The sequence below is a fragment of the Pteropus vampyrus genome, unplaced genomic scaffold (assembly GCF_000151845.1).
Source record: "Pteropus vampyrus isolate Shadow unplaced genomic scaffold, Pvam_2.0 Scaffold41, whole genome shotgun sequence".
NCBI lineage: Eukaryota > Metazoa > Chordata > Mammalia > Chiroptera > Pteropodidae > Pteropus > Pteropus vampyrus.
This window is the reverse complement of record NW_011888822.1, coordinates 5,393,639-5,408,082: the sequence shown is the minus strand read 5'-3', so window position 1 is coordinate 5,408,082 and position 14,444 is coordinate 5,393,639.

Here is a 14,444-nt window from a genome sequence, read left to right as displayed (position 1 = left end):
TGTTCAATAGAGGCTCAGTCTCTTGAGCTCTGAGTGTTGACACAGGAAACTCAGACAGCCTTCCAAATATGCGCCATCCATATTTTCTATAATGTGGCACTGCCTTGTGGAGAACAATGATGAAGACTTAGACTGTACATCACATTTTTAAAATTGAGGTATAGCATACATATAATAAAGTGCATAATGAATTTTTACATATGTATTCACCCATGTAACCATCACCGAAATCAAGACACAGAACATTTCTAGTACCTCAGAATCTAAGAGTAAACTAAGAGTAAAGGGAGGGAAAGTAAGTGGTCAATTTGAATTAATGAAAATAAACTGAAGCGTACAGCATTATAACTCAAATTATATTTTCACTTCCATCTATTAGAAAAGGAAAGCAATTTAAATGCCATCTTGCATACCATATGACAGTATAATTTTATTTGAAGGCAAAGTGATTAATTGAACATGTGCAGTATAAACCTATGGGCAACCAATAAAAATTCTTTTAAAGGAGTATAAAAGTTTAGGTACTATATGATTAACTAGATTTAATCATTATATTTCTTGAACTTTTACATGGGGATGTATTCAAAACTTAAAAAAATATTTTTAACTTTCTGCTCTTAACTCTTATTTTATTTATACTTTCATTTGCTTAACAGCTAGTTTCATCAGAGAGAGCAAAAAGAAAAACTTCAGTACAGATTCAACTGAATAATTGAAATGTTCAAATTAGTGGGGTCTGAGCTGAAAAGGTTGTACATATAATAATAAAGAGTTAATGTCTACATGTCTTGTCCTAGTGAGCTGTGTTACAGATAACTGGGGGCAGTGCTCTGGAGAGAGACCACACAGTTTCATTTGAACACCTTATGGATTCACTCACTGATTTGAAATATGTCAACATTCAGAGAATGAAAACAAGAAATACAAAAATAATGTCTGTCTGTGTTTCACTTAAAGTTAGATTTACTGGAATAGTTTTAAAAGCATAAGCCATTTCTCCAGGAAAGTATGTATAAGAGATTGACATGTAATACATAATTAACGTTCTTCCAATAATAACAATACTTACATTTATAAGTGGCTTTTAACTTTTCACTGACTTACACATATCATCTCATTTTGGATTATTTTATATGCCTCCCAAAACACATAAACATAGGTGAAATTTTCAAGTACTGATTTTGAAGTAGTCATAAATTGCTACAGATATACCCTCAAAAACATGCCTTTTGTAACCAGAACAGCATGGATCTGTAAACCTCCAATGTTAAGAGGCCAACAGTTGATATGTTGCTGTAAGAAACAAGCTCTTTTACAAGTGCCTCCCAGAAATCATTTGCATATTTTTCAGATATGGAGTTCAGAATTGTTTTTAATTTGGAGCCAAGAACTTTGTCTTTTCAGCAGACTCCTTTTCTTGTTTTTACCTGTATCCCCTTAAGCTGAGATTGTAAGGAGAATGATTAAAAAAAATCAAACAGAGACCTTTTTTCTGTGGCCAGGGAGGCAACATTCTATAAGCAGGGGAATTATTGGTAGAAGGAACAGCAGATTTTAAGAAAACCTTTTACAGTAAGATCTGGTGGGGGACGGGTATATCACTTAAGGGCATTACAAAGTTGGAGAGAGATATATGTTTGTAATTCCAGAAATACTGGTCAAGGAGAAAAATAGTTAAAACCTGAATGTATAGGTCTATCTAGGCTTGCTCATAATGAGTAAGTTGACACAAAGGCTGCAGCTGATTGTATAGTCCAGTTACGGTGGTAGGATTTAGGAGACTGAGTTTGGTTTCAGACTAAATTATGATTGATTTCTAGCTCAGTGACTTACTATACCACAACCTGGGCAATCTGTAAAATGGAGTGACTTACTATACCACTCCTGGGCAATCTGTAAAATGGAGATGCTATAGTTCCAACATCATAGATTCACTGAAATAATTTGTATAAAGTATCTAGCATTCCATTTGGCACACAATAATTGCTTCATAAATGCTACCCATCATTAGGGCTGAATTTCAACTAGTGTTATCAGAGTCAATAAATTGAAGAGACAAATAAATAAAAATGGTGGGAAATCAGACTGAGTTCCTGAAATGCCAAAATGAAAGAGGAAAATGTCCTGTATTTCATAGATAGTTGGTACTCTGAGACCAGCTAAAGGGTTGCCTCATCATTTAAAGGTACCTGCTTTAATAAAATGATTGAACACTGAAGTATGAATATTGAAATGCTGATTCTACAAGGCATAAACTTTTTTTTTCTCCTAGAGTTTAATTTTTCCCTTTGTAATCTGGATTATTATACATTTATACTTACAAACATGATCGTAAATTTTACATCAATAAATTTACTGCACACTTAAGTAGTCACACAATTAAAAACATTTTTTTAAAATGAGATTGCAGTTAATGAGATTTTTATTTGTCATAATTGATGAAGTGTTTCATCACATTTTCCCTACAAAAATTTTTGATACTTTCTCTCTTTCCCTATTTTCTCCACTCCCCTTCCCCCAACAATTTGAATTAAACAATACTCAGTTGAGATTTCAGGCACCGTATATATATCTGCAGGAAAGTGCTTACTAAACTTATGATGATAATAATGTTGTTGTTACTGAGTGACTTCTACATGCCAGGCACTGTGCTCAGCCTTTTAAACTAACTCCTCTAATCCCATGCACAATTCCATTATGCAGCTACTGTTATTACAAGTGAAAAAGCAGAGAAGTGAAACAACCTGCCCACAGTTGGTAAGTAGTTAGTGTTTGTGTCTGAATTAGGACAGTTGACTCCAAAGCCCTAACTCTTAGTCTCAATGGCTTGATGAGAGCCAATTGTTTGCTTTTGATAGAGCGCCCATAGGTCCCAAGGTGTCCAAGACAATCCAGTTATACAGTTATGACTGCATAATTATTAAGAGTGCATGCTTTTACTCCCAAAATGCCCTGGCCTTGTTTGGATGACAAGTTCTATGGTCTCCCTAGTCTTAGTTACTCTTTATGCCTATCTCTCATTGGACCTCATGCCTCTATTTATTATCTCTTCCTCAGACACCAGGTGCCATATGATGTCTTTAGCTTTCTCCACTCCTCTGCGTTGGCACCTTTTAATGCCAAAGTGTCTGCAGAACTGCACGGGTTCTTGTAGATGTTGTAGATACCCCTCTGATCACTGTGATACCCTTCATTCATCTTTGGGTTTCTCTGCCAACTCTGTCACTATACCTTGATGGCCACTCCCCACAGAGTGGTTCTATTTTGGAGATGATCTCAGTCATCTATTTGGGTGTGGCTTCTGGCATTTATTCCTCAGCTCCATGTACCCATAATCCTCTGATTCTAGAAAAGTCTTTACTTTGATTTTGAGACACCCTGACTTGGCTTTGCGATTTTGTTTTCTTTTATGAGAAGCTGATGATCACAAATTACAACAAATGTTCTCAAACAGGGCATCCTTTCTTAGAAATAGGCTGTTCACCTGCCAGGAAGGAGTAGAACATTGAATATCTACATATTCTCTGTCGAAAGTCTCATTTGTTTAAAAATTATTTTTTTGCGAAAAGGGTTTTTCTTCATTTTAATCTATATATGTCTCTAAATATGAAAACCTTGCCTCTGAAGTTACAAACAAAAGAATGTAAGATTGGGACAAGAAACCTAGAATTTATACCCAGTCAAAGGGGGAAAGCACCTCCTTTTTCCTCCCAGTCAGTATCTGCTTATGTCGGCCAGGACCCAGCAGCAATGCAACAGCAAGTGGCTTCTCTCTCATCCTCCCTTTGCTGAGTGAACTTGTTCCATATCTGCACAGGGGCCTAAGGCTGAAGATTCTGAGGCAGGGAGAGAGTGAGTAACTTCTTTTATTACAATCACTCTCAGATCTTGATGTCCTGCGTCTTCAGTTATTTTGTGAATCTAAAGACCCAAACTTAAAGTGTGACTGTAAGATCGTGAAGACCATCACATGAGAAAACAAGTGCTGTGCACAGAGTAAATATCTACATCTTTTCCTTCAACTAATGTGGAGTTTAAAGTAGCTCTTCCTTGAAATAATTCTTAACATCATCCAATAAATTCCGCAAACATTCAAAGATGCTAATGATAATCCATGATATCTCTATCCCAATTATGGTCTTCTTTTAGTAATTTCTCCTTATCTGCAGTTTTGCTTTCCTTGATGTCCGTTACCATAGTCTGAAAATGTTAAGTGGAAAATTCCAGAAATAAACAATTCGTAAGTTTTAAATTGTGCACCATTCTGAGTAGTATGATGAAATCTCGAGCCTTTCCACTCAGATTCTACCTGGTACATGAATCCCACCTTTGTCTAGCATATTCACACCGTATATATTACTTGGTAGCTGTCTTGGTTATCAGATCTGCTGTAACAGTACCACAGTGCTTGTGTTCAAGTAACCCTTATTATCCTTAATTATGGCCTCAAAGCACAAGAGTAGTGATGTTGACAATTCAGATATGCCAAAGTGAAGTGGTAAAGTGCTCCTTTTAAGTGAAAAGGTATGTAAGAATAGGACGAAACATAGTATATAGGGTTTGGTATTATACACAATTTCAGGCATCCACTGGAGTTCTTGGAATGTATTCTCTGTAAATAAGGGGATATAACTGTATTACCTTACTAACTTTGTCATATAAATAATAAGGTTTTCAATTTCATAAGGCGAGTGCATGGCCCAATGTCACACAGCTAGCCAAGGACTGCTTCAGGTCCAAATTGGTTCTTTCCCTTCCTTCAAATTTCTCTTCACTTCTCTATAACCGAAATCCTACGTGGCCAAAGAAAAGAGGTAGAAAATCTAATGTGTGGAAAGGAACATTTCTTTAGATGGCTTGTTCAAAAATCACACTCAGTACCAAATTTAAATGAACACTCTGGCTTTCATTTATATTCAGGTAATCCAATGTACAGAAGTGAAATACAGAGCAGAGTATGACCATTGTCACACTGTGTTCATCTAATGCATCTGAACAGCTTTAAAGATATACGTGCAAAGCACTGGGCAAACGTAAATGGCCTCTGACATTTACTTGCTAGTAAACATCAATATTGAACTTCCTCAGCTTCATATGTTTTATCATTGAAAACATCTCTCTTTCTGTCTTTCTCCTACCCAGTTAAAAAAATGACATTAAATTGCTTCATATCTTTTTAAGTGTCAGAACACTTGCGAGAACAACAAAACACCAAGTTTAGTAAGAAGCGTTTCATACAAATCAACTTGCTGAACTTAAAATCCTAAAAATGAAGAAAGTAAAGTAGAAAAATAATATTAAAAAATAGAATCCTTATACCCAAAAGTAATTTTTAAAATTAATAAACTATTTTTAGAGCAGTTTTAGGTTCACAGCAAAATGGAATAGGAAGTATAAAGAATTCCTATATACCCCCTGTTACCGCACATCCACGACCTCCCCCATTATCAACATCCTCCACTGGAGTTCTATATTTGCTACAATTGATGAGCCAACATTGACATACCACTATCCCCCAAGTCCATAGTTTACATTAGGGTTCATCCTTGATGTTGTACATTCTATGTGTTTGACAAATGTATAATGACATGTATCCATCATTGTAGTATCATACAGAATAGTTTCTCCAACCTAAAAATTTTTGTGTTCCATCTGTTTATCCCTTCTGTCCACCACCCTTGGCAACCACTGATCTTTTTACTGTCCCCATAGTTGGTAATGGAGTTTTAAGCCACAGAATTGCCTCCGTGCCATAATCTCAGAATCTAGCAAGGACTCCCTTCTTGCTTAATGTCTTGAATTTTGTATTTCTGATTAATTAAGGAACAGGCTGCTTTCTCTAGAAAGAAACACTCAAGTTTGTTCAAGAAAAGAAGGTAACTTAAGGATACAACCAGCAGTGTAGAGTTGGGTTTAAGAATGACAGCTGTAGAATCAGACCGAACTGGGTTTTAATCCTATCACTACCAGTTACTAATCATGAGACTTATATGGGAAAATTATTTAATCTCTCTAAGCCTATCTTGTCATCTGTGATATGGGCATAATAGTTCTTCATAGTGTTGTAAGAGGATGAAATGAAACAATGTATACATAGTGTTTTAGATACATGCTCAATAATAATATCGGCCATTGCTTATTTGTCACAAATTTAAATACCTAGTCTTCATGAGACAAGAGGTAAAAAATTGAAGGAATGGAAGATACTTCTATCTTTCTGGGGCCACACATTCAGTCTGTCTCCTTTATGGTATTTTCTCTTTGAGTCTTTTGGTCTTTTCTCTCTCTTGACTGACTTCCTCAACCTCCTCTTTCTGTCTCTTGACAAACATGGCCAACCTGACCACTACTTGATCTACTTGATTTTATGTTCCAATGCCCATCAACAATTGACTATAGATTCTGAATACCTTAGTTAAAACTCTCACTAATCACAGTCAGATTGGTTGTTGGTCAGCCCATGAATGGACAACTTTAGTCAATTTTCACTCATAGTATAATTAAACTAATGATCAGGTTGTTGACTTCTGATATCAAATATGTGCTGCAATTCATCCTACACTGAATCCTGACGTGTTTTGTTCTGTCAGTCTTGATCCTTTGGCTTTTAGATTCAAGGCCTTTACTTAAGCACTGAGAAGTGCTTTCCTTGTCTAAAATCCAGAAGATCTGTCATTTAGTATGTTTGGACTTCTTGTAAGTTTTGCAAACCTTTCGAAGGAACATTTCAAATGTTTCTAGACAAAGATAGTTGTGTCAAAAGGGAAACATCTGTCTCTGCATTTGCAGAGGAGAATAAAATTAAACAAATAGCAGAGATGAGACTCATGTATAATTAAAATTGAATTATTGCAGCATTGACTCACCAGCCGGGAGTTTGATTCTTCTTCTCTACCCAGTCTCTTACCATTCCTTCATTTTCACATGGTATTTCATTCAGTATTCCTCTTTCATTTTACTGGAATGGCTTTCTTCCTGCTTCATTTCTCCATTCTTATACTTCATCGCTATTCTGATCTTTTCAGATTCTTTTGTTCTTTTGCTTTTTGTTTGTTTTGTCTGGTCTGTGTTTGTATTGTTGTTGTTGTTGTTTGTTGAGAGAAGGATAAATGAAAGATATGATAAATTCTTACATTACTTCCCCTTTATTTATTTCTGAGAACAAGCATTTTAGCTTTTTGTGTGGTGAAATCTCATTAAATTCAGTTTCACAAGCACAGTATTAATCTCTTGCTGTTTACATGTAAGTAATTTTAGCCAGTTTTCCAAATGTTTAAATACGTGGTCAGAAGCTGTGGCTTACCTCCCGACTTTGTTTGGAAAAACCAAACTAGAACAGCAAGGCTTTTTCTCTTTAGCCCGGGTTCATGACCACAGTTTCTTCCTTGAGTCAGGATGACATTGTTCTATTGTGTCTTGAATATTATAGTCACAAAGTAACTCTCTTTGAAAATATCAAAATTCATGTTGAGCAGAAAAGATTTATATATGGTTATAAGGATGCTAGGATTTAAATTTTCATTAAAATATCAGCAATGCTGATCAGCAGTATTTTTGATTAGTTTGTTCCACAAATATTAGTTGTGTGCTATTTCAATTTTTAGTAGCAAATAAATATGTATAGGATCTTATTAAAATTTGAAGCATATTTGAAAAAAAAAGTTACAATTCAAATTTTTGAAAATCAGAGAATCTAGAAGTAAAAAGAAGAGGGTACAAGATGGATACATACTGACAGCTGTTCAGCAGAAAAGTCAAACAATAAATAGATAAATTGCACAATTGTTTGAATTTCCCGTTACTGTAGAATAACTATGAGAAGGATTATTACAAACTTTTACACATTGATTTTATCCTCAGAAGGGGGGAAATCACTGCATAAATGAGTTTTGAGAGTGTTTTTATTCATTTAAAAAAAACTGAATTAATTTAAATCTTAATCTGAAATCTCTATTTATGTCCACTTTGTATTTATTCACATATTCAACAGATATTTTCTGAGCTGTCATAAGTCAAATCTACGTTCTATGCTGCAAATACAGTAATAGCAAAAAAAAAAAAAAAGATGTGTTGTTTATTCCTGAATCGGGTCTTAGGCAAATAATCACATACTTATAGTATATTTATTTACAAATAAGTTCAATGCTATGGAGAAAAAGCACAAGGGGACTTAATTTAGTTGGTGATGTTATGGTACAGAACAGTGTGTTTAACTGCGCAGAAGATGGAGTCAGACAGATATAGATGCCAATTCTTACTTTGCAATTTATTAGCTTTATGACCATAGAAAAATGACAACGTCTGTAAACCTCTGTCTGTGAAATGAGCACATGAATAAATACTTCCTATTTCAGTGGCTTGTTGAAAGGACCAAACAAGCACTCAAGACATAGAATAAGTACTTTTAAAAAGTAGCCTTTACTGTTAATTCTGACCAAGCAATTAAAGATAGAGAATAAGAAGTAGAAAAAGAGGCATCATTCAGAAGCATCTATGCACACAAATCTTTAGTGGAACACAATGCCAAGACATTAGCATTATTTCCAGGCACCTCAGATATGGAGTGTTGTTAAGCCTTCTTTCCTTTTGAAACTCTGTTCTCATGTTTGCACATCATGGCTCCATTTCCTCTGGTTTCTGAAGCAGGGGAGAGTCCTGTGTGGGCCTGGTCATAAGTCTACCTGAAGTTATGTTTTACATCTATTTCCATTGTTATCTGCACGTCATCCATCTCTGTTCCTGACATTCCTTGAAATATGAGCTTTGCCTCAGTCAGGCCTCTCTTCACATCCTGCTTCCCAAAGCTAGAAGCAAAATAATTGCTTTTAAAGCTATTTAAGACTTCAGGAAGGTAACAGAGTGAACAGCCTGTGATCCAAATGACCTATCGATTTACAAAGCGCACATCTCAGAGGAAGGCAGGCCAGCTGCTGCATACTGCCCTTCAGGGGGTCACTCTTTCTACTCTCCAACCCCCAAGAAAGGGATTTGTAACACATGAGCAAGTATAAGGAAGCTTCTTCACCAATCAATTTCTTCCTGGCCCTACATCAGAACTCTCTTAGAAAATATGGGAGAAAAATAAATTAGGTGTGGAATTCTGTATATTTATTGAACTATTATTCTGCATTAGTTTATGGTTTATGATTAAAGACTACAGCATTAGGAATGGCCAACAATTTTGGAACACCTACAGTGTGCCAAAGACTATGCCAAAGGGTGTCTTGGCATGCCCCTTTGTTGTCATTACGACAACCTTATGTGAAAGGAACTATCCTCATATGCCTTTCAGTGATGAAGGAGCTGAGACTCAAAAAGATTGTCCCTTGTCTAAGGCTACCTAGCTCATAAATGGCAGAGCTAGAGTTTCAGCCTAGGTATTCCTGATGCAGAGTCCATTGGCACATAAGGTTACGAGATTATATCCATAGATATTTATATTCAATCATTCATTCACTTATTCAAGACTGATTCGATGAGTACCTACGACCTGCCAGAGAGGCAGTTCTAGGAACCAGAGATAGAGGAGCAAGAAATAGGCAAAATTTCTACCCTTGTGAAGCTCGTATTCTAGCGGAAGAAGAAAATAAATAAATAAAATGTATAAATTTTATAATGCAAAGTGATATAAGCTAAAGAAAAATTTTTAAAGGTGGGGGTAATTTTAAATAGGATGGTTGGCAAAAGCTCACTGTAATAGTGACATTTCACGTATTACAAACATAGAGCTTATCATTTAAGGTCTGGTGCTGAGCAGATACTTGGTGGAAGTTTTTTTCTTTCTTCCTCAGAGAGTCTCAGACAGTCTTCTTCTCCAGGATCTCTGAGCAAGCCATTTTTACATTGACCCCAAACAAATACACCAAGATATTTGCAGACATCCTGAATTAGTGTTTTCTTTCATAGGCCCCTCACTGTTGAAAGTCACTGGGTATGAAATTAAATGAGCACTTCGGACTTGGAAATTCTATTAAGACCATTTTTTTTAGGTTTAAGAGCTAATGTTGAAATAGGTTTGGACATGAATACAGTTCTCCCGTCCAAAATAGTTTTAGGAATATATATGATGGTAAAACAGAGCGGCCAGATGAATTCTCTATTAGCTCAAAAGTCACCAGCAAATTTATTAATAAGGAAAGGCCCGGTCACGATGCCCATAGCTTTCTAATACATTTAAGGAGAAAAACCACAAAATGAAAGTCGAAGGCCAGAATTGCCTCCTATAATTCAGTCTATTCAATCTAAAAAGTTACAGCAATATAGAAGATGGCAAGTATAGGTTTTACATATTCATACATAAATACATGCATATATACGTGTTTCAGTATTAGCCTTTTCTCAATTGTAACAATAAGAGCTTTTAATATCATTGGGACAACTTCAGTACCAACTGGACAACCAATGGTATGAAATTTGTTACTCAGGAAAGAGCTTGGACTTAAATAAATTTTTCTATCATCTTTAAGCAAAATGGTCACATAAACAGCATAAATAAGATAGCAGGAGATATCTTTGGCTTTTAACATCAAATTGTTATACAACGATTGATACAATCCGAGCAACACCTCCTGCCCTCTAATGAAAGTGCCAACTACAAATGATTTTACCCTTAGCAGCTCCAGTGGAACCTTGCTGTCCTTGGAAAATCATTTGCTGTTCATCTTTGTCCTTGAAAGCAATATTTCTACATTTCCTTAAAAAGTGTCCACCCTTTAGATTTCACAGTGATCCAGAGTGTCCATACCAGTTATCCTAATTAGTGAGATATACCACTCAAGGACTTTGCTGTGGTTGTGTGTGAATGGCCTCCAAATGACTGGTCACAGATTCTTAATGTCACCATTCCATTTCCCTTTAGGTGCCAGTTTTCAATCCCACCCTGTCATTTTAACAATTTTAAGAGTTAGGTAAGTAGAATTAATTTCTGTTTCCATATCTCCAGCTGTTTTTGAATAAGTAATTCTGCTTTAACTGCAGTATATTTCCTATTCATTACAGAATAAAAATGAACATGCCTTGAGGCATTTCACATTCTCTCAGCCTTCTCATTTTTTGTTTTCTTAAAAGCCTACTCTCTGAACCTCCTAAAACTTAATGTATTCTCTGAGTTAATTCATGTCTGGTGGTGATATGCCCATTTGGCTAAAATCAAGACATTTCATTTAATCAGCTCATAATTTCCAAGCCTACAGAAAACAGATCAACAAACTGGGCCTTGCTATGAACCACACAACAGGTAATTCTGCACTTTTTCTGAGAAACTTATTTCCTCTCGAAGTTTCATACAGTATTATATCGCTCACCCAGGAACAATTAAAATTCTTATGGAAAAACCTGTCCTTTCACTAGTGAAATGAAGAAAAAATATGAGGTAGTTAGAAGTAACAGAAAAGTAATTCTGGAGTTGAAGGGAGATTTTGTAAATTAGATAGCAGGGGTCAAAACCTCAAATCTCAGGCCAGTAACTTAAAGGTGTCATCCAGCCCAGGTGAAAGATATTGGACAGTGTTGTGGGCAAGGTTGCAAACAGGAGAGCAAGAGCTCCATTTAAGACATTCATGTTCAATGTTTAAAGACACAGCAACAAGGAGCAAAATGTGCAACTTAAACAAATCATATCCATTGGTCAAATTTGGCCTGTGGGTTGTCAGCTTAGGAACTTGGTTACTAACTAAACCTAGCTAGCTTTTAATTACATGGGCCAAGATAAAGAATGGTTAACCAGGTAACTGGTATTATAGATGATAACTCCTAAATGACTTTCCAAATCACTTGCATTTGTCTTTAAGTTTTGATATTTATTTACCCAACTAGTTATGCTCTTTCATGACTTTAGCATAAGGCTATTTGCAGAGCACAACAAAATGGCACCCTTGATGTTAGAAATTTATTCTGCTTGATCTGGAAGGAAGGTCAGCCAAATGCCAACACTTGTGTTGCTCTTTTCTGCATTGGAAGTCCTCCTGTTCTATCAACTCTGTTTTGAAAAAACAATTATTATTATTCTGTTTACAGACAGTGCCTTTTTTTATATCCACATATGGTTTTCAAAGACATTGACCCTTTCCCAATACTTTCTTTTACTCTTGCCATGATCTTTCCAATAGACAAGAAGGCCATGAATTGAAGGCAATTTTAGTCATTATGTCAATTAAATGGTAGCATATACTATCTGTAAGAATGAAACTGTTTTTTAATTGATAGATAAAATATTACCCTGAAGTGGTTCTCTTCTTCCCATTAGCATGCCATTTCTTTAGGGTATCAGTGATAAGGGCCATCAATTGCAAAATTATTAATCTTTTTGGTAAACCTAGTTAAGTCTTTTCTTTCCTCCTTTCTTTGGAGAAAGACCCTCTTTCTCAAACTTAGATAATTACTTTGAAACTGGTGACTCAGGTCCTCTGTCTATTGATAAGGATCATTGGAACTCAGCAGGCTCCTTGGCCCATTATAAGGCAGAAATGACTTTAGGCCAAAACTGGGCCCTTAGAATCCCAGAAGGGAGGAGACCTTTAACCTGAGTTTTATCTTTCTTTTTTTCTTTTAGGAAATATATCAACTAAGCCTTTCCCTTTACTCATTTGATAGGCAAATTAATAATAGAAATGTAATTAGATTTATGATTGAAGTAACAATTTTGTATCTTTTTCTTTGTCTATGGACAGAGGAGACACTTCGGCAGGATACCCAAGACCCTGTCCTGACTAAGGCAGAGAACGAAAGAGCTCCATGAAACCCAAATAGGCAGGGACTATGACCCTTCTCAGCAGGAAGCAGATACAGAAGAGACCTCCCACCCCTCAACATCCATACTAATAAAAAGTGGGTTCATAGCTCTTAGAAAAAAGGTTAGGCAGGAAAGTTAGATAAGGAGTTTTGGGTCCGCTTGCAAAGACACTGAGATCATCCTATTCTAGAAAGGGTCCGCCCTAGTCCACCCACAATTAAGCAAGCCAAAAGGCATTTGGGGGCTAAAAGTAACTCATATAAAGAAATAAGTGAGCAGAAAAATAGGTTCTAGTTTCAGCCAGTCACTCGCACCTGTGCAATGAAGACCATGACGACCTTCAATTCGCCTATGCCTCATTATACCACGTAATAATATGATGTATATGCCCGGAAGTTCATTAATATTATAACCAACTGAATTCTGGGGATGAGCATGCGCAGAAAGTAAACGATGAGTTCTGTCTGGGTCCTGTCAATCTTAGTTGTCAATCAAGAAAGCCCACTCTTCTAAGAAAAGTAACCACCCACAGCAAATAAGGATGAAAACCCAAAGGCTTTGTTACTGTGCCCTCGAGCCCTTGAGCCTTCTGAGCCACTCTTCTCTTGCTTGGGCTGCTTCTACATCCGGAAGTGTAACAGTCGCTTTAATTTCCCTTCTAATAAAGCTATTGTTTTCTTCTAGATTTCGGCGTCTTGCTCAATTCTTTGTTTGAGACATCAAGAGCCTGGACAATGTGTCTAGAGAGGAACCCCACTCACCGGTAACAGCAATATCTTGTTACCTTCCCATTACTCAAAAATGTACTCAAAACATCACACTCTGGCCTCATATTTTACTTTCCTTTCAACTCTCTGATACCGAAACTTACCTAATTTGTCTCTCAAACTGTAACATCTCATATATGAATGGCTTTCAGTGTTACTCATGCTAGGCAGCATTTGACATTTTAAGACAGGGTGACAAATACTTTCTGCTGCCTCAAATTATATCATTGTAAATCACTGACTTATTTCTAAGCACGGGAGTATCCCCAAACAGATGCACAACATAAATATTTCTCACCCAACCAAATAACCCTGTAGAACAGTGGTCTCAAAGCATAACTCCTACCCCAGCAGTTAACAGCCTCATCTGGGTACTTGTAAGAAACACAGATTTTGAGTTCTAAACACAGTCCTACTGAATCAGAACTGTGAGGATGAGGTCCAGCAATCTGTGTTTTAATAAGCCCTCTCGACAATTCTGAGGCATTTTAAACTTCCAGACCCACTTTAGTGTACTACTCTCCAAAGCTTTGTAGGCAGCCTGGATTTTTCCACCAACCAACCCAACCAAGGTAGGGAGGAGGCAAGAGAATTAAAAATGTTAATTAAGCTACATTCAGAGACTGCAATATGCTGATCAGCCCTGCAGCCAGGTCAGGAGGACATCTTCTGAAGAAAGAAAGATTTGGGCTAGATTACTAACAACCCATTCCCTACACCTGTGAAGTGGAAACAGGAACCAAGAGTCATTCCCTATGGCTAAACCCGGGGAGTCGGGGGCGGGGGAAACCTATGGATTAAGGGCTGGGAACTGCCAGCAGGCCTTTCACTCTACATATTCTTACCTTTTCACACTACATGCTCTTCCCCTTCCTCTCTGTATGTCCATATCAAAGGAAATGGGAACCAAAGAATGACATATAAAGTGAATTTCCTGAACACTCTGC